Raw genomic sequence first — 19,535 nt, 5'->3', positions numbered from 1 at the left:
GGAACTACTGGTGTTCAGCCCAAGGTTTAGTGCTCTAAAGCCAGGGGTGGTGATAGGAGCACTTCCCTCACAGCTGGGTAAGCTCTGGGCAGTGTTTGAAAGTCACTCTATAGAGTAGAATAATGAGTGTGAAGAGTTGTAGGGTAGCTTGAAGACTGACATTAATTACCTACTAATTTTCTAGCTGTGATCCTTGAAACACTTGTTTCTGATCCCCAGACAGATGGCTAGTCACATAGGATGGGCTTCTCCTCTTCATTTCCATCTGCTATATTTCATTAAGACAGCTAAAAATAAAAATATCCCTAATGTTATTTTTCCATGCAAGTTACTGCTACAGTGACTTGATGTGACTGTGAATAGAAGAGTTTCCAAGAGACAAGATTTTCTTAATTAATTCGCGATCTGTGGCATGAAAAGCAACTGCAAATCCCTACATGAGATTCATCATGAGCACTACACTTTAAGTGCTATTTATCTAGAAGAGTCAGTTCAAAACAATTTTTTTTCTGGTATAAGAAGAGAAAAGAGGCTGCTGTCTCTTCTGAGCAGAAGAAATTGATGCTTTTAAGCTCTAACCAGTTGTAGATGGTGCCTATAAAATGGAGATGTAATCAAGGAGATCCTTCAGGCATGAAATCTTCTTTCCCTCTGTGTAGTAAGAATGTCTCCAGAAACAACTTTTCTGCACAGCTCCAAGCCTCTTGTGAGCCAGCACAGTGCCCAAAACTCCCCTTAGGGGGAACGCAGTTTTGGGAGGTTGGTTGGTTCTGTCTTTCACAGATTTTTTGGCTGTAGCTGAAGTGTCTTCGTGAGTGGAGAAGCTGTGTTCTTGCACACATAGCTCTAACAATTTCAGCGTGTAGTTCCTGATGCATTGAAGTGTTTTCCTGGGAAGTTATGGTCCCCTCCACCCATATTGCAGTTTACCTTTTTTCCAAAAGAGACAAAAACCTGAACCATTTCTTTCTAGTCCTTCCATGCCTTTTGCACAAATTCTTTTGGAAGGACAGAAGCTCTCCCCTATTACACAATGAAGAAGTTTCAGTATATTTTAGAACAAGGAACTGTTAGGTGGCCCAAAATCCCCAAAGAAAGTACAAACAGAGAGTACAGGCAGTCCAGCAGTAGCAGCTTGGCGCATTGAGGTGCTCCAGGGACTCAGCTAACAGTTGGTCTCCAAAACTTTGCATGAAATCTGGGGCTGGTATCTTAATTTGGGTTATTTTTATCCTTAACTACATAAACCATTGTCCTAGACCTCCCAAATGGTCACCTGTTGCCATCTTATTGCAGGGGTTCCATATTGTTGTCTTCTTATTGCAAGAGTTTCATACCTTCTTGGTGTTTTCTCATAAGCAGCTCCTCTAAGCACTAACTCTTTCTTCTTCACAAAGTAGCCAACAAACTCCAATTCCCTTCTCAACCACCCAACCCATTCTTTTATAGCACTCTTCTTCTCATTGTTTACAGCTGTGGCCTGTTAAATTCAGGCCTGTTCCTAATCTTTGATAATTGGCACAGCTGCAACTCCTTAGGGGTAAGATTACTTTCTACACTATCTTTATTTTCTTATATTCTATCCCCCGACAGTTACCACAGATATTAATCTGGGATGAAGATCTCTATAACTTTACTCTTTCAGAGTTTTTGAGGTCTGAAGCCAGTGTGCTATTTTGGATTCCACAACCCAAATCATCACTCCTGCTGTGTCTCAGTGACACTGCCCACAGCACATAACCTTTGCTCTCACCCCTTCTTCTTTAGTTGCTTCAGCTTAGAAAAGCAAGCAATTTCCTCACCCTCCTGGCAACATTCCCACGAGGAAATTCCTCCTTCCAAGCCATAGCCACACAGCCAGTCACAACAATCCTTCCTCCATTTGCATCAGGCTGTTTCCCCATTTGCTCTGGCTCTTGCCGCTCACCCCAGCCCATCACTCCAGGAGAACCTTTGCTCCATTTGTGTGCCTGTTCTTTCTCCTCCAAGAGCAGCTATTTGAGTTCCACCCTAAGAACACACTGACTTAGGCCCCAGTTTAGCAAAGAATTTTATCACATGCTTAAGTGTAGTTGACTTAGACCTTCATTCTGTTTTTAGCTTATCAGAGCAGGGGTGGGTAGAGCTCTTGTCCTCTTACGCATGCCCGGGTCCCAGGGAGTTCAGCTGTGGATGAGCAAAGAGTAATGTGCCTGAAGCTGAGCAGGAGCTGAGATAAGGACTGTTGAGCTGGCCTCCATCCAGCCATGGTGCCATGTCTTTTAAGGCCTAATTATCTCTACATCACACTGTAGATGTGTCACCCAATGGTGGTGACACACCACAGGTTATTGGGTGCTTCCACCCCAACTCACCACCTCTGGATGGTCATTAAGTTCTGTGTAGTCTATGTCTGCCTCAAAATTTGCCTTGGATGTTGGGAATCCTGAATAAGGACTTCAGGGTTAATACTTAGTAACCTCAGAGCAGAGAATGCGGCTAAAGTAGGCAAAACCCAGTGATTGTCTCCAGTTCAGACATAAAATAATCCAGTAGTATTATAACAAGTATTTTATTCTGCTTAAAGCACAGTGAAGCTGGACACAGGAGCACTTCACTTTCCTGTAGGGCCTCATCAGAACAGAACAAGGCTTAATGACAATGGCTAAAGAAACAGAAAGGCACCATGGATATCACTGAGCCACTCAGGACATTTACCTCAAAGTCTGGCATATTTAATTCAGCTCGTATAAGAATTCCAGTGGTGAAGGGTGGAGAAAATTGAATGCCGACTGAAGACTTTTGTTTTCCTGAACAGAGCTGAAATGAAGAAGGTGGATGCTGATGATCAGATTTCTCCTATAGGTCAGAAGTTCAACATACCATCAGATTTCATGTCATGGGGCTGCTCTCTTCCTAATTGCATCCAGCCAGGACTGTACATCACTGAGCTTTTACTCTGGGCTGCCTCCATAAGATATCTACTATAGTCAGAGTAGTTACTAAATAATTTTAAATGTATTTTTTAAGGGTGAATCATTACCTTTCAATTCTACACCTCAGCAGCAAATGAAATTAGTTGCTGGCCTGCATTCATAAAAAATATAAAAACAAGTACTTAACTGGATTGTTGCTACAGCAAATTTTTTTTTTGTATGAATTTACTACAAATGTTAAGCTACAAGCCTCTGGTAGCTGTGATCTTGGATTCAAAGGTATCTGGGACCTTGCAGGGATAGAGGAACCAAAACTCTGTCAAATGTGGCCTGAGGACCCACGGCCTGACCCCAGGTGGAGGATGGATGAAGGAAGGGAGCTGACCTGGGTTTGTTCAGTAGGTGATAGGGGGATCTGAGCCAGCAGCACTCTTCACACAGGTCCTGAGTGATTCCACTTCATAACTGCATGAATTATTTATGCATCCTGGGGAGAGAAGCTATAGCCACATCTCAAGCTGAAAAATAAACAAAAAACTAACCCCAAGAAGCCACAATAGCTTATCACTTAGCTGATGACTGACTTTTTGAATCATTCAGGTTTAACATGGTAGACTAGTATGGCCTCCTATGGACATCTGTTCATCTGCAGAATAAAATGAGACCAAGGGAGCATGTGAGCTCTCTGGTTGGCCAAATCACAGTATTAAATTATGACAGAGGAACGCAAGCTCTGATACACAATGATATTGTGGGGTGATGGCTGAGAATCAAGTTGGGGATCTCACCTTCATCCAGCAGCTATGAAGGTTAAACTACCAGTTCTAACCCAGCTTTACAGGGTGTATGTCTCCTGCAGAGCACCTTCCAGCCCACCTCTGCTTTGAGAAACCTCTGTCTCATGTGGTAATTAACTCTCAAGGAGGTTTTACCCTTCCTACGCCCATGATAGACCTGCAGTGCGTTTTCTCCTTACTAATTTATCTCCCAAACATTTTCATACTGAAAAAAAGACTTTCAAACATTTCAGCACATTCTGGTTTCCCATGTGAGGAAGAACAAAGCTTTTGCTGGTGCTGTAGGACATCTGTGAGATGCGGTTTGGGAGAGCAGTGGCAGCTTAGAGGAGCAGAGCTGCACAGAAGACATGTCTGTGTTCCTTGGATGCTACGAATTTCTCTGAAAGCCAATAAAGCTGAAACTGCGGTGGCAACTCAGATATCCTCCTGCAATGGAGTCGAGGCTAATTTTAGTCACGATACACTATGCAAACAATCATACTGGAGCTGAGTTTATTTTATAAGTGCTGATTGCCAATTTGCTGCAGGGCATAGACTTTTCATATGGGTCTTAAAGAGGTTTGAAACCAGCTCTTCGGTTGGTGGTACTACACTTCAGATGGAGGGGGTGGTTCAAAGGCACCTTGTGAGGAAAGCTAACTTCCAAAAGCAAAGGTCTAGTGTCGCAGACATCTTTTCACTAAAAATCCTTTCTTTCGGATTTTTCCTTCTGAGAAGCTAAGAGGCCTCAGAGACAGCATGTAAACAATGGTTATCTGCTGCTGTGGAATGCAACAGGTCCACCTGTGATTGGCCCATCTTGGATGTTTATAATTAATGGCCAATCAAAGACCGAGCTATCTCGGACAGAGTCCGAGAGAGCTGCCTTTGTTATCATTCTTTTCTTTTCTATTCTTAGCTTAGCTAGCTTCTGAGAAAACCTTTCCCTTCTTTTTCTTTTTAGTATAGTTATAATGTAATATATATATATATATATATCATAAAATAATAAATCAAGCCTTCTGAACATGGAGTCAACATTCTCGTCTCTTCCCTCATCCAAGAACCCCTGTGAACACGGTCACAGTCTAGGTGACTAATTTAGATGATATACTGAATTTTTAGCTGGCCAGAATTAGCTGTCAGTGGGGTTTTCTGAATCTACTTTTGATTCTATGTAAATTTTTCTAATTCCTCTCATGAACTCACACCATGGGCCTGCAAGAGATGCTGGGCATGCTAGTATCTGCATTACACCCAGGGTCTGCAGATAAAGGAAGCAGATCATTCCTGGGTTTGGGATTTATTCTCTAAATATTTGACACATTCACAGAGTTCACTTGTAAGTGGGATTCATCTGACTTCCTAGGAAAGAAGTAGTTCTTTAAAACACTGCTATTAGACTGTGATTCATCACACTCATTTGAAAGGCAGAGGCAGACATGGGGAACATGAAGAAGCAGCAAGGCAAGGTACCCTTCTACCCTTCCTTCTAGGAAGCCCAGGTTTCATAATGGACAGTAAATTGTAACATTTCTCTTCAATATTAAAAAGATTTAGCATGCAGACTTTCATCTGATAACTTTCACAATGTCTTTATCACAAGTGATGCAATGGATGAATTGTTGTGATAATGGATGAATTGTTGGTTTATGGATGAATAAGTGATGCTATGAATTGTTGTTTGTGTTTAAATTAAACAATTCTACATTATTTATTATCAACTTATCATGAAGACCTTCAGGAATTTTCCGTTCTTAGCTTTGTGGAAAACCACTTCCAGGTTTGAGGTCTTACCCATAACCTTCAAGGCATTCATGCCAAATGGGTCTGCACAGACCTGAGTGCAGAAAGGCACTTGGAATCCTGAACTCAAAATTACATGGGAGAGTAAAAGCAGGAGTTTGTTTTCAACTGTGAAACTATGAAACTGCGGTTTTCTGCAGCTGATCTTCAGTCTAAGTGCTTTGGATGTAGGGTTCAAGCCCTAGTGAGTGGTCCAAGAAGAATTTCTCCTTGGAAGTTGCTCTGAATTTAGGCAGGACTAAGAGGAAAAAAATGTGGATGGAAATACCTAATTTAGATGCAAACATTGTGAAACATCCAATGGCATTTAGGACATGGGGGGCTACACTGAATTCTTCTGAATGCAGGGAGTTGCAGCATTGTGGATTTATTTCCATTTAGGTGCTGATTTTGTAGGAGTCCAGCAATGCTCAAAGAGAGTACCAAGATTAAAATAAGTAACTGCAGGACTGTGTATACAACACCTAGCAGCTCCCCAGCCATTGAAAGGGTGGGATTGAGGAAAAATATCTTTTCCATCATAAAAGCCTGGAACAATCCAATTCCTTTGGGAGGGCTCAAGGAGTTGGTGGATGCTGAATGTTAGTGGCTCTGTACAGAGCCTGGGCAGCCACCACAGGAGGCTGAAGGCTATGCAGAAGGAAATTATTCACCTGCCTAATTCACACTTTCCCAAAAATGTATCTTCTATGATAGTGAAACCAAGTCCCAAATCAAAGACTAGGGGGAAATAAAGAGCCTGTGCAGAGATGAATGGTGTGTCTGAGCTGCTGGTTGCTCCATGGGGATGAGCAGACCTGCTTACCTCCCAGCATGGCTACGCTCTATTTTTGTACATTTTCTGTGTCATTTTGTCACCCCCCAGCTTCATATTAAATCTGATCTTTCTGCTACACTTGACTGGGGAAAGGAAATCACCTGCTTTACTTTCTTCAGGGTTTTACATCACTGTGTGTGACAGGTAGATAATTGTACCTGGAAAATATGGTTGCATGTGAGACTAGGTAGGAAAACATATCTAGGAGTAGGTCAGGATCCACTTGAAGACCTGCCAGACCTGCCTGAGTGCAAATACATTTTTCAAGCTGGATATTTAACTCCCACTGCCTCCCATGACAACTCAACAATTGTAGAAAATCTTCTTTTGCTTTGAACAGTGGATAGAGACTCCAGTCCCCACTTGCATAGCCCTGAGCAAGCATGGGAGAAGAGGGTTCTGTGATTGATGATGTTGCAAAGAGTTGGGAAGTTAGGAAGGAAGAAAAGAAATATTTTAGGTCTCATGCAGTGGCTAGAGATAGATCTAAATACATCATTGTGCAGCTCATGGTCTGGAACTGAGGCTGTGACTTGCACAAAATAAACATCTCCCAAAAGTAGCTAAATACCTAAGTGCATCCTTGAGCATCAGGGGAATATTCCCTGGGGATAGCAATAACCTCATGCAAACAGCTCTGTTTAGAGCATTCTTGTATAATTTCAGAGATCTCTTCTAATTAATGCAACTAGGAAATATATTCATCTAGTGTAGATTTGATTTGTTGTATACCAAAGATGTTACTGGCTGAAACACACAGTGACAATTCTGAAATTATGGCAAAGCTAATCCAGCAGGAAAGGTGAAGGGACACGGTGTGGCTGCTGTTTCTGTCAAGCAATGTGCATCTTTCTAAAGCAGTGCCCATTATATACATCTAGGGGCAGAGTAGATCTGCTGACCAGATCTGCACTGGGACCCAAGTTGCTAAAACTGCTTATTCTTACAGATCATTATAGTATCTTGATCTAGTGCTATCAGAGTGCCTGGATATTCGGGTTATCACCTCTAACAAGTGGTAGATGGGACGGGGTCAACTGCGGCAAATGCAAGAGCAGGGCTTGCATAAAGGCAAGTTTGAAAGCCCTTAATTAAGGTAAAGAAAATACCTTGGTGTCACAGCTTGTTTCATTGGCTTTTCTCATGTAGAAGCTCTACTTACTGCAGAAATAATCAAAGATAAAGCCAAGTTGATACAGAAACATCATCCAACAGAAACAAAGGCAGTTTAGCTAAAGTTGATTTGAAAATACTCATTAATTAGGCGAAGGTAAATTTGCCTATATGTGGGCTTGTTAATACTCTTCTTACCTAAATGAGACTAATTATTTCTCTAATTATTATGTAATTGTGTAGCCTTGGGATCATTGATTAGAGATGCACTCCTTGTCTTGCTGTTTTACCTAAATCCAAGCAGAAGAGAGGGATGCTCCTCTGGGATGTGCTGCTACTCCTTTTGGCTGCAGCCTTGACCTTACAAAAGAGGAACAGAAAACAGTGAGTAAGCTGCGCTATTTATAGCTGAACTAATTTTCTCTTCACTCAATTAATGGCAATGGAAGAAGCTTTCAATACCCTTTAATGGTGTTTGTTCGCTGCAATACAAACCTTTTCCAAGTGTCTTAAGATGTAGGATTTTGAAACACAGGAACAGAGAGCATGAAGTATTTTGTGTTTCTGGCTGACAAGACTAGCACTGAGGAGCTGAAAGGGGGGTGCATCTGTGGAAGAAAAAATCCACAGTTTGGAGGAAAGGTGGTAGGCAGCAAATCTGTGCAAAGCCCTGCGTAAAATTCTACAGGTCAAAGCTCAAGTGACTTCTCATAAGGTGCTTGGTGGACACCATGGAGTTTGAAATACAAAACTTTACTATTCCCAAGTGGGGAAGCTGAGGCAGAGTGCTTAACTTAGCAAAGGTTGCAAAGCAAGTTAATGGCCAGGCAGTGACAATTTTAGCCCATGGTCTCTGAATCTATTCAGAGAAGATGGACTTCCTTTCCTGCCACTGTTCCTGTGCACAAATTCTGTGAGGCATGAGCTGCTGCACTGCAACTAAACTGGGAAAGGTGGAGGGAACAGAGGGGGATGTCTTGGCTGAATTTTTTCTTTCCTGTTACTGAAGATTTCAGACATAAAAACCTCTCCCTCAGCACTGTGATGTGTTTTCTAGGTCTCTGAGGAAGTTGTTTCTAGGTCACTGAGCTGTTGCTGCTGTCTGTTTTTTGAGCTGGGCAAGATAGACTTTTTCTTGTTTTAAGTTTTTGAATTAAAAAAAATACATGGAGTGAGTGAGAGTTCATTATATTTAACCAAGACAGAATTTGAAATCCTAAGTTTTTGTGACTTATTTCTGGTAGAAAAGCACTGTTGAAGCTCAGGTTCTGTGTGGGAAATGGAAAAACAGAAACTTCCACAGACACAGGAGGGTTGAATTTACAGCCTTGGAAGAAGCTTGGATTGATATAAAAATACAATACACAGACATTAAGCAGAAAAATAATAAACTTATGTTTCTATAGTTGTAAGTAAAATATGCCTTAAGTAAGTAAGAAACCGTATTAGATAAGATGCGGAAGGGTTTATAATATAGTAACGTAATTGCATAGATTAAGTGAAGAGTTTAGAAGTTATAACAGAAGCATATAGGTCTACATGCGACAGCAGCCCATTAGATAAAAGCTTCCACAATGCAGGAAAATTAAGTAAAGGTGATAGATTAGGAAAACAAAATGAATGTTTTGGCAACTATCTGTTGGATTAGAAAGTTATATATTGCCTTGTAACAAAGAACTTGTGACTACTTTGAGCTATGGCTGACTGCTTGCTCTTATAGATCTCATAGCCTCTGAGACTGATGTTTATCTGAGCAATAAATTGTTCTTAACCCGATGATAGTCTCATCCCTTCATTAAAAGCAGCAATAATAATAGTCCTCCTCCCCCTCCAAGTTTTATAAAATCGCTTTTCTTTGCCTCTCACCACACTCTGGGTGTTCCACAGCTTGTTCCTCTCCATGACCACAAAACTCCTGCCAGAAGATTTGCAGTGTATTCCAAGGCCTTCTTCACTGTGGCAAGAGAGAAGGCAAAATATCCACTCTCTTCTCCTTTTAGAGCTTTGATTGGGTCCCTGAAATCTCTGCACTTCTCAGATTGCTTTTGGTGACCTTTAAGGCTCTCAGAAAGCAGGTGCTGTTTGTGAAGCCTTTCTGTGACTGTTGCTTTGTTTCCCTTTGATTCATCCTTTTTAAACTCCCAGGTCAGGCAGTTGCAGGTACAGTGCAATATTCATGAGAGGCTGATTTGTGCAGGCACAAGGCTTGTGCAGCAGGATTACAGGGTACAGTATGTTACATGCAGTTTTAATTTCTTTTTATGACCAAAGGATAGAGCCAGAGTTTTTCAAATATGGAATTTATGAGAGCCTCATTCATGCAGGCTTTAAAGGGCCCTTGCCTCTGTGCTCTGCTCAGATGGGGAGATGTGGGAAGATGGGGTGAACAGTCTGTACAGTCTCTGCCAGTGAACAAAACTACATAAAAACACACCCAGAGCAGTCAACTGGACATTGAAATGGCCTCTGCATGCAGAGCCTAGGCACTTCTGAAGGATCTATGTAGTCCCAGCCTTTCTCTGAGTTACAGAAGAACAAATTCTGTGAAATATTTGAATAAAAAATCTTCCAAGAAGATTTTTGAACAGAAGGCATCTTCAGAGCAGTGCAGTGCCAGAGATTAACTTCAGGGCTTTTAAAACTTATGACAGTGCAAACCAAGTAACAGAGTGTATCTATGGTAAGTAGAGACATTTGGTCCTCTCAATCTCCTGTCCTGTGCACCTGTAGACACTGTTTGTTCCTCTTCTGGCTTAATTTTGCACTTTGTATCTTACCTGCAAGTCCTTCTGAGAAGAAACCTCTCTGCTCACACAAGGAGCAGGGTTTGTGTGTATCCAGTAGCTCACCAGGCATGGTTACTCACTTGGACTTTGCATTGTAGATTATCAAACAGCCTGGTATAAAAATTTAAGATAGTAAACGCAATACCGTGGTCTGGGAATGGAACATGGATGTCTGATGTGGTGAATTACCCAGCCCTTCTGTCCTTGGAGTGTTACACATCACATTACATGTACTTGCATGCCACAGGGCTATTTTGGGGAGAGAGATGATTCTTCAGAAAGTCACAAAAAATTTTGTAGTGGAACTGGAATCCTTGGTGTATTCAGAAACCTGTCAGCAGGTTCCTGATGGGAGATGCCCCTGGCAGCCTGTGACTGTCTCCAACTCCAGAGTCCCTGGGGGAGGATAAAGGGGACCTGTTCCAGCTTTCATAAGCACAGTGGAGTAATTTCCAAGTCTGGTGTCTCACAACAAGGCTCTTTCTTTTCATGGTGCTTCAGGATGATCAGTGGGTGGTGCTGGCAGTGAGCCCCTGGATCCTCTTCTTATGGATGTTGCAACCACCTCTGAGCCCAGCCTGGACAAGTGGAAAAAGGCTTACCCACCTTCAGCTTCTATTTCTGCAGAAGGGGAGCTTTTCTTTCCATCTTCCCTGCCTGCCATGCCATCCAGGAAAACAAAAAGGCACTGCTAACATCTGCTCTTTTCTCCTCCTACGCTCAGGCTCTTTCTCGGCTCCCTATTAAACCCCTTCCCACGCAACAGTGTAGGCAGCTCCTTCGTGTACATCTTGGAGTACACATTTTTTTCCCCCCATCCCTTGGGAGCAACATTTGCAAGAAGTGACTGGTGAGGGTTTATTTTTGTTCTTTGCTAAGACTTTTTGGTTAGTGGGTTCCTTGCTCTCCAAGTGCAGCTCCTCCTCCAGCATTCAGCCTGTACTCCGTGCGCAGTGGGGCCAACATGGATGCTCCTAGAGACACTGTGTGGGGGTGGAAAGGGATGCAGCAATGGATGGAGAACATTCCAACTGCTAAGCTATGCTCAGGTGCATTTACTTCTTTCTTAACTTCTATCAAGAGGGGTTACTAAGGAAACAAGGAGACAAATTTCTGGGAAAAACACAGACATTTCTAATAAGCAACAAGCGCTATACACATCTTTCAGCTTGGATGTTTGGGGTCTATTCTTTGGTCTCCTGTAATTGAAAAGTGTCTGATTTTTGAACCTGCCTTCACTCTTGTCCCTGGCTTGTTCCTGGGGCAGTTGCAGGATGCTGAGCCTCCACCATGAAACACATAAGCTCTGAGTCACTTCTCCTTCTGGCAAAGGGAATGGGAGAATCCATCTGGGCTCATTCCATCCTGGAAAACTTGCCATGTTTTGCAATTTGCACTTGGTTTTATTTTGGTTTTGTTTTGGCTTTTTTTTTTGGGGGGGGGAGGTGGTTTTTTTTGTTTGTTTGTTTGTTTTTTGGGGGGTTTTTTGGGTTGTTTGGTTTGGTTTGGTTTTTTTTTTGTTTGTTTTTGGTTTATTTTCCTTCCTCCTTCAATCGTAGTGGGCTGGCTTCTCCTGAAGCTAGCATGGCTTTTTGTTGCGACAGGAAAAAACCCCATCAAAATAAATTTCGCTGCAAAGTTTAATCCAAGAGATTCAAAGCTGAACAAAGGTGCTGCTGTGCAGGGAGCTCTGCAGAAGATGCTCAGCTGTTTCCCACAGCCCCATTCAAGCCCCAGTCCTTGTCAATTATCAAATTATATGTACCTTACATTATTCCTGAGATTTTAAGGAGTAAAAAGTTCTGTTGGCAGCAAATTGCCTGGAGGGTACAAGCTAAAGGCAGAGGCACTGGAAGAGGTTGGACTCACTGTTCTGGTCTCCTTTTGCACAGCTCAGGGGATGTGAGGCCAGTTTTGTGGTGCTGGGCCTTGGACTGTGCAGGCAGGACTGGAGAGCAGAAACCAGCAACTCCCCCAAGACTTGCCAGTCAGTGGAAATGAGTGATTTACTGTAGCAGAAATAGCAATTATCCTTGAAATGAAACAAGATTAATTGCATCACAAAGTGCAATCTCAAAAGCACCTACTTCATAACATCAGAACAGAGTTTTAGATCTAATGTTACTCTAGAAGGGGGAAAATACATTTTTCAAGTCAACTAATCAGATCCAAACACTGAAAACAATTCAGAAAATACTGTAAAAGGAACATGAATAGGAGTGATATCATAAAAAAGGAACATTTGAAAAGGATTTATAATCCCCAAATGAAGTTCTCCAGTACTGAAACAAAGAAGAAGAATGATTTGTTTTTAAATTTTAATTGTGTTTCCTGAATAGTGTGTTTATTTTGGTGGGTGTGACACAACTGTGTATTTTCCCACCATTCAGAAAGTATAATTCAAGTTATCACAAGGAACACTTGCTTATTAAAAAAAATAATCTAAGCTTGCAAACCTGACGGGTTTTGCAGTGTGGTTAACTAGTGGTGGCTTCCAGAGTGTTTAACTCAAACAAAGGGAAAGTTCAAAGAGAATCGTTCAGTTTATCTTACTAGATAATATTTTTTTCCTGTGAACACAGAAAATTACAAGTGACAGGTTTTGATAGATTTACAATGCCCTTAGATTGCACTGAGGCCATACTGAAGACATACTTGTTTTAGGCTTTGCTATCAAGAAATTTAAAATGCCAGTTCATTGGAAATGAATTCCAGAAGAAAGGAAGGGGAAAGTTTGTTGTTCTTCCATATTAGCTATTCTTGCTAACCCCTTGCTGTGTGCAAATGGCAGTGGGCATGGGGAGAAAGTGGAGAGCCTTCTAGCAACATATTGATTTTGCAACAGGGAAGGGCAGTGTGGAATTTGTTTTATCTGCATAGGAGGGTGTTTTATCTGTTTTGTTTGTTTTATCTGCATTGTAACCAGTGACAAATATCTCTTGTCCAGCTCTGATGGTTTCTAGTGATAGAAAAGGTGTGTATGAAGGAGATCAGCTTCTCCTAGAGGGGTCCTATGGGAAATAACAGATTTTCCTCAGGCACTGAAGTGCTGCTCCATCCAACCAGATCCACAGGGCTTATCCAGAGCTGAAATCCCTGAAAAGTCCCCAGGGAAGCTGCAGCTTCTCTTACTCTTGAGACGAATAAAATACTTTACACAACTGTATTTACCCAAGGGGTTGCACTACTTTAGGGCTCCATTTCAAACAGAGAATTCCCAAGGCAGGTCCCCAGGTGATGAGGTTACCTCTCCTATGAAATGCAGAGGTGCCCATGGCACATTGACAGCTGTGGTTTTGGGACAGTGCTGGTACCAAGGACAAAAGGGAAAACAAAGGAAGTTTTTTGATCTGAAGTTTCATAGCTTGTTTCAGTATCCTACATATTGACTTTTGGAAGCATTTTTAAAATACCTGAAATGCAGTTGCACACTATTTCCAGCAGTCACAGTCTGACCTGGGATATCACTATTTTGCACTTTTTAATAATGATGCAAAATCCCTAAAGTGAAGGTTACACTGAATAGTGGTTTGGATTAAATTATTTTGTTTGTCTGTTTTTGTAATATTATTAATATTATGGTCGTGTTTTAAAACCAGAATAGTTGAGTCAGCAAGCATGGTCACAGCTTCCAATTTAGTAGATCTTTCATTATCTACCTAGGGAGGGGAAAAAAAGGGACAATATTTTCCTAAATATTGCTGCCCGATACCAAAGGTATCACAGAGCTGAGTTTGCTCTGCTTTGGCACCAGCACAAACCCCTCTGAACTACCAGATCTCATGGGTTCACAGGGTGGTCAGGAAGAGCCAATGATGGAAATATTTCTGGGATGAGCTGCAATTCCCTCTGAGATCCCAAATAGCACAGGCAGTGTCACTATTTAAAACGAATTTGACATTGCAGAGCACACACCCATTCTGCCCCCCTGGCTGTTCCTTATCCAGCTGCAGCTCAGTGCTATCAGGATCAAAGGTTTTGTCAATTATAAGGAAGTTCAGAGCCCCACAAAGATGACTTTGAGTTTAAAATCCCTCTGGAGTTTACCCAGATCCATTTGGTGCTTCTTGTACAGCAAAACCACAGCACAGCTTCAGCCCTATACCGATGGTGACAAAGAATTGCAAAATTCCTGGTTTTGAAACCTACTTCTCCAAATAAACAGGGAGTAACCCAGGCTTCATCCAAATGCTCTGGTTTCTTAAACAGGCCCAGCCTTAAAACTGGCTGTGAGCAACCAGACTCTGAAAAGTTTGGTGTGCTTAGAGCGTTTCATTAAAAAAGAAAAAATTAAATTTAAAAAATGGCATAAAATAAAATTTAAAAAGTTTGCATGAAGGAACTAACTTTAAAAATATATTATTTATTTATTTAAATTGAAAAACATCCCTGGGCATTGTCAATGCTGAAAGAAGCATTTAAAAACCAAAGCAAAGCTCTTAAGCCTTCAAGAACAGCTGAGAGGGAGAAAACACTGGCATATGCTCTTCCCCCAGTCTTTAGTGTGAGAGTTTAACTTCAGTCCCCCTGAAGGATGTGTAGATACCCACCTTGCCCATCTGGCTTCATCCCTGCTCCTGGATCAGCCCTGTGTTACACACCTGCTCCTCATGCGCCTGACAGTTTGGGTCTGGAGGTACAAACCCGTAATTCCATCAACTTCTCAAGGCCATTTTTTGGCTATTTCACTTCTCCATGTACTCAGAAGGTTGCTACCAAACACATTTGTTATTTATTTGGATCCTGAAGGGCTGATGGCTAGTGGGTTTACCAGAGACTTGATGTTTAAGCTCATGTCCTGTAGAGAAAGAGCCACTGAAGCATGGATCTATTATCCCAAAATAAGCAAGTTTGCCTTCATCCAGCACATGTCTCAAAAGCTTTTCCATGAGACACCACTGAGACTTCAAAATAGGGTTTTCCTGCAGTGGGAAATGTCAAAATGCACTCAAGCATTTGCTCTGCTGCTCATAGAGACAACCAGCCCCAGCAGGAAGGGATAATGACCGCAGAGTATGTTGGGAAGTGGCAGCACAGGGCTCCCTCTCACTTGCCTTCTGCAAAGCCTTGTGCTGCTGGCAATTTTATAGCTGATGCTGGGAATGCTGGCATCAAGTAAATCCTAAAAATTTGCATTCCCCCAAGCACCTGTGCAAAAAAATCCTGTAGAAAACAGATTATGCCACTCCAGCAGTGGGGCAGCAGGGCACTGTGAGCTTCAGCACTATCAGTGGTGACTCTAATTTTTTTTTTTAAACCCTTTAAATATTTATACCAAATCACTCAGGAAAGAATTCTTTGTCATTCTTTTTCACAGCTGATAAAATTTCAAAATCAAACTTTGAGGAAAGCTCCTGGTTATAGACACTTTATGGCAAGAAAAAAAGCCCAAATCAGATGTGCAAACACCTGAGGTTTATTTGGGCCACTAGAGTTAATACAAAATGCAACTGTCCTAAAGAAATGACATTTTATTTTTGAGTCATTGAGGAATGCTGCATGAACCATAAATGACAAGAAGGCTGTGTGTGTTCAGGAAGGTATTTGGTGGGGGTGGGGCTGGTATTTGGGATGTCCTGGGTGTGTATTCAGGGTGAGTTTGGTGCAAAACTCTATGGCTCAGTCAGTAGTTTTAGGCTGGGACCAAGGCAGGAACAGCCACATTTCCTCCTGTTTCATGTCACTGAGTTTATGTACCCAAGCTCCAAATCAGCCTAAACTGACTTGGGCCAATCTGGCCTAAGACTTGCAAGTCTAGGTCTAACCAAGAAATCTCCTCTTGATGGAAGTCTGGGGAGGGGGAGAGGATCTCTGTGTTTTATGAGCTTCAACAATTCTATCTGCAGTGAGTTTTGCATTCAAAAGGTGCACTTAAAAACAGGTAAAGTTTTGCAAAGCACAGCTACATTTAATTTCTGTCTAAATTTCTACCTACCATTCCATTTCTACCCAAATTTTGCTGGTTTGTTTTAAGACATCTGAGAAGGTGCAAACCCCTTTATCAAACCTTTTCCATGAAACCCCTTCTTTTTCAATGAAAAATCTCCTGGCAAACCACCCCAAAGGCGCTGACGCCAAATCCAATTGAGCTGCGGTCATCTGGGGATGACTCTGCCATGTTGTCATTGGTGGGGGGCTGGTTCCCTATGTAGGGGACATCACCATCACCCCAAGCTGGGATGGAAGCCCAAAACTCCCAGGGATGCCTGTCTGGGACAGAGGTGTGCCTGTTTTAAGTTTGGATTTGCACAGAACTGGTTTGGCAGGGCTGAGACACCAAGGTCAGGGAGAAATGGAATGTGGGGTTATTTATACATGGGGTGCTTATGTCTGAGAGCAGCAATGTTTGATCAAGGACCTCTCTGGGATGGAATCCTTGGCACCCAGGGACACATACACACAGACTGGCCCACAGTGTGTCTGTTGCCAGCAGGTTTTCTCCCACCCTCTCCAAAATAACCCCCTTTGGGCCTGGGCTGAAGGGCAAATGTGTGAGACTGAATCTGCCTGATTTGGTATCAGCGTTGGTGTCATGAACTGGGGGGAAAATCCAACACAATTCAGGTCCCTGCAGCTGAAGCATCTCTCATCTATGTGCAAATGCTGAATTGACAGAAGGCAAAGTTTCTTTTTTTAAAGCCCAGTCCTGGTTTGTGCAGTTTAATTATTTCCTCAGATATCCTTTTAGTTATTTATTTCCACTCTCTAAAGCTCTTGGCTCTTTAACATTTTTAAATGATATTTTCTGAGTTTATTCTCAAATTAAATATTGCTGAAAGCAGTCTTGCTTAAGAGGATGGGGGTTTGCAGAGCACTTGGGCCTGATTCAGCAAAAGCACTTGATTATCTTCAGTTTAATTTTACAAAATAGTTAAGCACATGCCTACAGCAAGGTATGTCCTTAAGTCCACCTCTACTCAGCAAAGCATTTAAACACATGCTTTGCTTTAACCAGAGACAAGGGAATTTGAGCATATGCTTAAATATTCCTCAAACCTGGAACCTGAGCAGCTCTGGCAGATGATTATCCTCCTGCCTTTCTGGAACTGGTGGATCTGTCACACTGCTAAAAAGATTGAAAAAACCCAAACACTTTATAATATGCTATTTCTGGTAAAAGAAAGAGCAGCTCCTCCCCAGTTTGGGACTGGAAGGGCTTTTGTCAGAGCAGGGAGAGGGGTGATGCTCTGGAATGAGTGAAGCTTTGTGGCTGTGCTGTTGTCTTGCTCTATATTTGGATGTTGCTATACAGGCACAGTGCAGGTCCCTGCCTGAAGCCTGTGGGTGTTGCTGAAATTCAGATAATAAATGGCTCTTGTGATTTGACAGAAGGCACTTTGCTGAGTACATCCAAGGCCTTTCCTGGATGGGCTGGCTCTGATGGGGGCTCTCCAACACCCTTTCTGCTCTAAGGCTTCAAGTGTGTTGGTCTATTTAAAACTGGACCCTATTGAAGGAAAAGCTCAGCCTGGAGATATTCAGGGTAGGGTTTGGCACTTAGTCAAAATATTGAGCAGAGATGATCTGCCACTGAATTTAAGAAAACCAGTCAGGTTGAGATCAGCAGGGTTTCCACCAGGATCACCTGTTTGGTTTATGTGCTGAGTTTCTCTGAAACCTGGGAGATTGACACCCTTTGGACTCTCAAATCAAATTATCCTGGAAAGCAGAAAGGCTCCAGGCCTTGGCTGAGCCAGAACATAGTATTTTCTGGGACTCAGCAATTGTCTTAAATCACAGCTTCCCTAATCCAAATTTGGAAAAAGTGTCATTTAGATTTTAGGCCCAGAGCTGCATTGCGATGTGCTCAGACAGCAAGCTAAGTTCCTGTCTCTCTGAGCCCCGCCCCAAAGCTTATCTCTATAATCCTATAGGCTATGTTACCTAACCCTTACTATTGGTCAAGTTTGGATCCCCCTAACTCTATAAAAGAGGCCTACTTTAGCCCATTCGAGAGAGGAAGAGCTGTCGCTGGGACCCTTTACAGGCTCCCCCAATAAAACCATCGCTCCAGAACCGCCAGGGCCTCTCATTCTCCTCTCTCGAGTCTGCTGCAGCCTCAGCCAAGGGCACCCTAACTAGCAAGCAAGAGCTGAGATCCTAAGAGAGCTTGAAATCACTAAAGAGCTGATAATCACCAAGCTTTCTAAGGGGGTTAGCCTGTGGCTCCGCCTCGAGCTAGCCTAGCTTTCAGGCACCCTGTCTCCCTGAGGACTGGGCTCCCGGGCTATCTTGCACTGCTTGATAATAAGGCCAGAATAGAGGCTTTATCCCGTAGCTGCCACAAACACAGGACCAGTGGCCAGAAGGGGTGGCCCCATCCTGTGTGTTGCTGCCTGCTCCATGTGAGCAGACACACATCAGCTGTGGGTAAATAAAGACTTTTTCTTTATTCAATTTTCTGTATTCAAAACAAAAAAAATCTCTTTAGGAACAGTGAGCCAAACACCAATGGTCCCAAGTGCTCTCTCCACTGCTCTCTCTGGTGTGACAGCATCACAGTGATCAGGATCCAGGTGAGCACTGGGGGTGCTGCCTCCCATTCTGCACTCAGAAACCAAAGAGGCAATGAAACACAACTGTTACAGCAGCACTTTTTGTTCATTTGCTGGTGATTTGGGTAAAAGTTTCATTTTCCAACATAAGAAGCCTCCTCGTTTCCACTAATAAAACCAGCTGCTGATCATGTAGCTCCAGCACCAGGGGAGGGACTGGGAAAGAAAAGCAAATGGATAAAAAAATTGGTGTCAGTTTTCAGATGGGAATGATCAAAGTACCAGAGGAAGGATCAGATCTATTCTCAGTTGTCCACCTGAAGCTTATCCTTTGGATGGGACAAAGAAAAAGTCTGGATCCAGAGAGCTCTTGAGTTTTTTTGGAATCAGGAATCTACCCTGGCTGAAGATGTAGCTCCCTCCTCACCTGTCTAGTCTCCCTCTATATGCCCTGCAAAGCTCTCTCAGTACAGACTCTCTGCTTGCTTTCACTCAGGCATAGTGGACATTGAACAAGTCCCCTCCCTTTTTTTTTTTTTCAGAATATATTCCTTCCCTGTAAAGCTCTTGGCTATTCCTATCTTCCTAAAAAAGTCTTAAAAGAAATGTTTGTGGTGCTAATGGTATGGAATGAGCTAAAGCTTTATGCCACTTTTAGCACGTTTGGAACAGAGAGAATTGGAGGATCTGAAAATATATGCTTAATCGCCCCCAAGGAAAGACTGCCATAATATTTTGGGTTACATAAGCGAACTAAATTGGAAATCTGGAATCTATTCAAGACCTTTTGATCAGGGAGCTTTGCAAGTGCAGAAAAGTAAAAA

General features: G+C 42.4%; 2 long non-coding RNA genes across 2 annotated transcripts in view; one reads left to right on the top strand and one right to left on the bottom strand.

The window, feature by feature from the left end:
* Positions 1–2,621: 2,621 nt before the first annotated feature.
* On the bottom strand, positions 2,622–9,542 carry LOC143695512 (uncharacterized). The gene is made up of 4 exons (XR_013184772.1): positions 9,297–9,542; positions 7,721–7,790; positions 3,301–3,402; positions 2,622–2,799 (listed from the first exon to the last, which is right to left on the bottom strand). It is a non-coding gene; the product is annotated as an uncharacterized LOC143695512 (long non-coding RNA).
* Positions 9,543–11,142: 1,600 nt separating this feature from the next.
* LOC143695519 (uncharacterized) overlaps positions 11,143–19,535 on the top strand; it is a 35,112-nt gene continuing 26,719 nt past the window's right edge. Inside the window, exon 1 of the long non-coding RNA XR_013184796.1 lies at positions 11,143–11,265. This is a non-coding gene — a long non-coding RNA (uncharacterized LOC143695519). The remainder of the gene's footprint in view (positions 11,266–19,535) is intronic.

The sequence above is a fragment of the Agelaius phoeniceus genome, chromosome 19 (assembly GCF_051311805.1).
Source record: "Agelaius phoeniceus isolate bAgePho1 chromosome 19, bAgePho1.hap1, whole genome shotgun sequence".
In the NCBI taxonomy this organism is placed as follows: Eukaryota; Metazoa; Chordata; class Aves; order Passeriformes; family Icteridae; genus Agelaius; species Agelaius phoeniceus.
The sequence above is the reverse complement of the archived record's forward strand: the minus strand, read 5'-3'. Positions and strand labels throughout refer to the sequence as shown.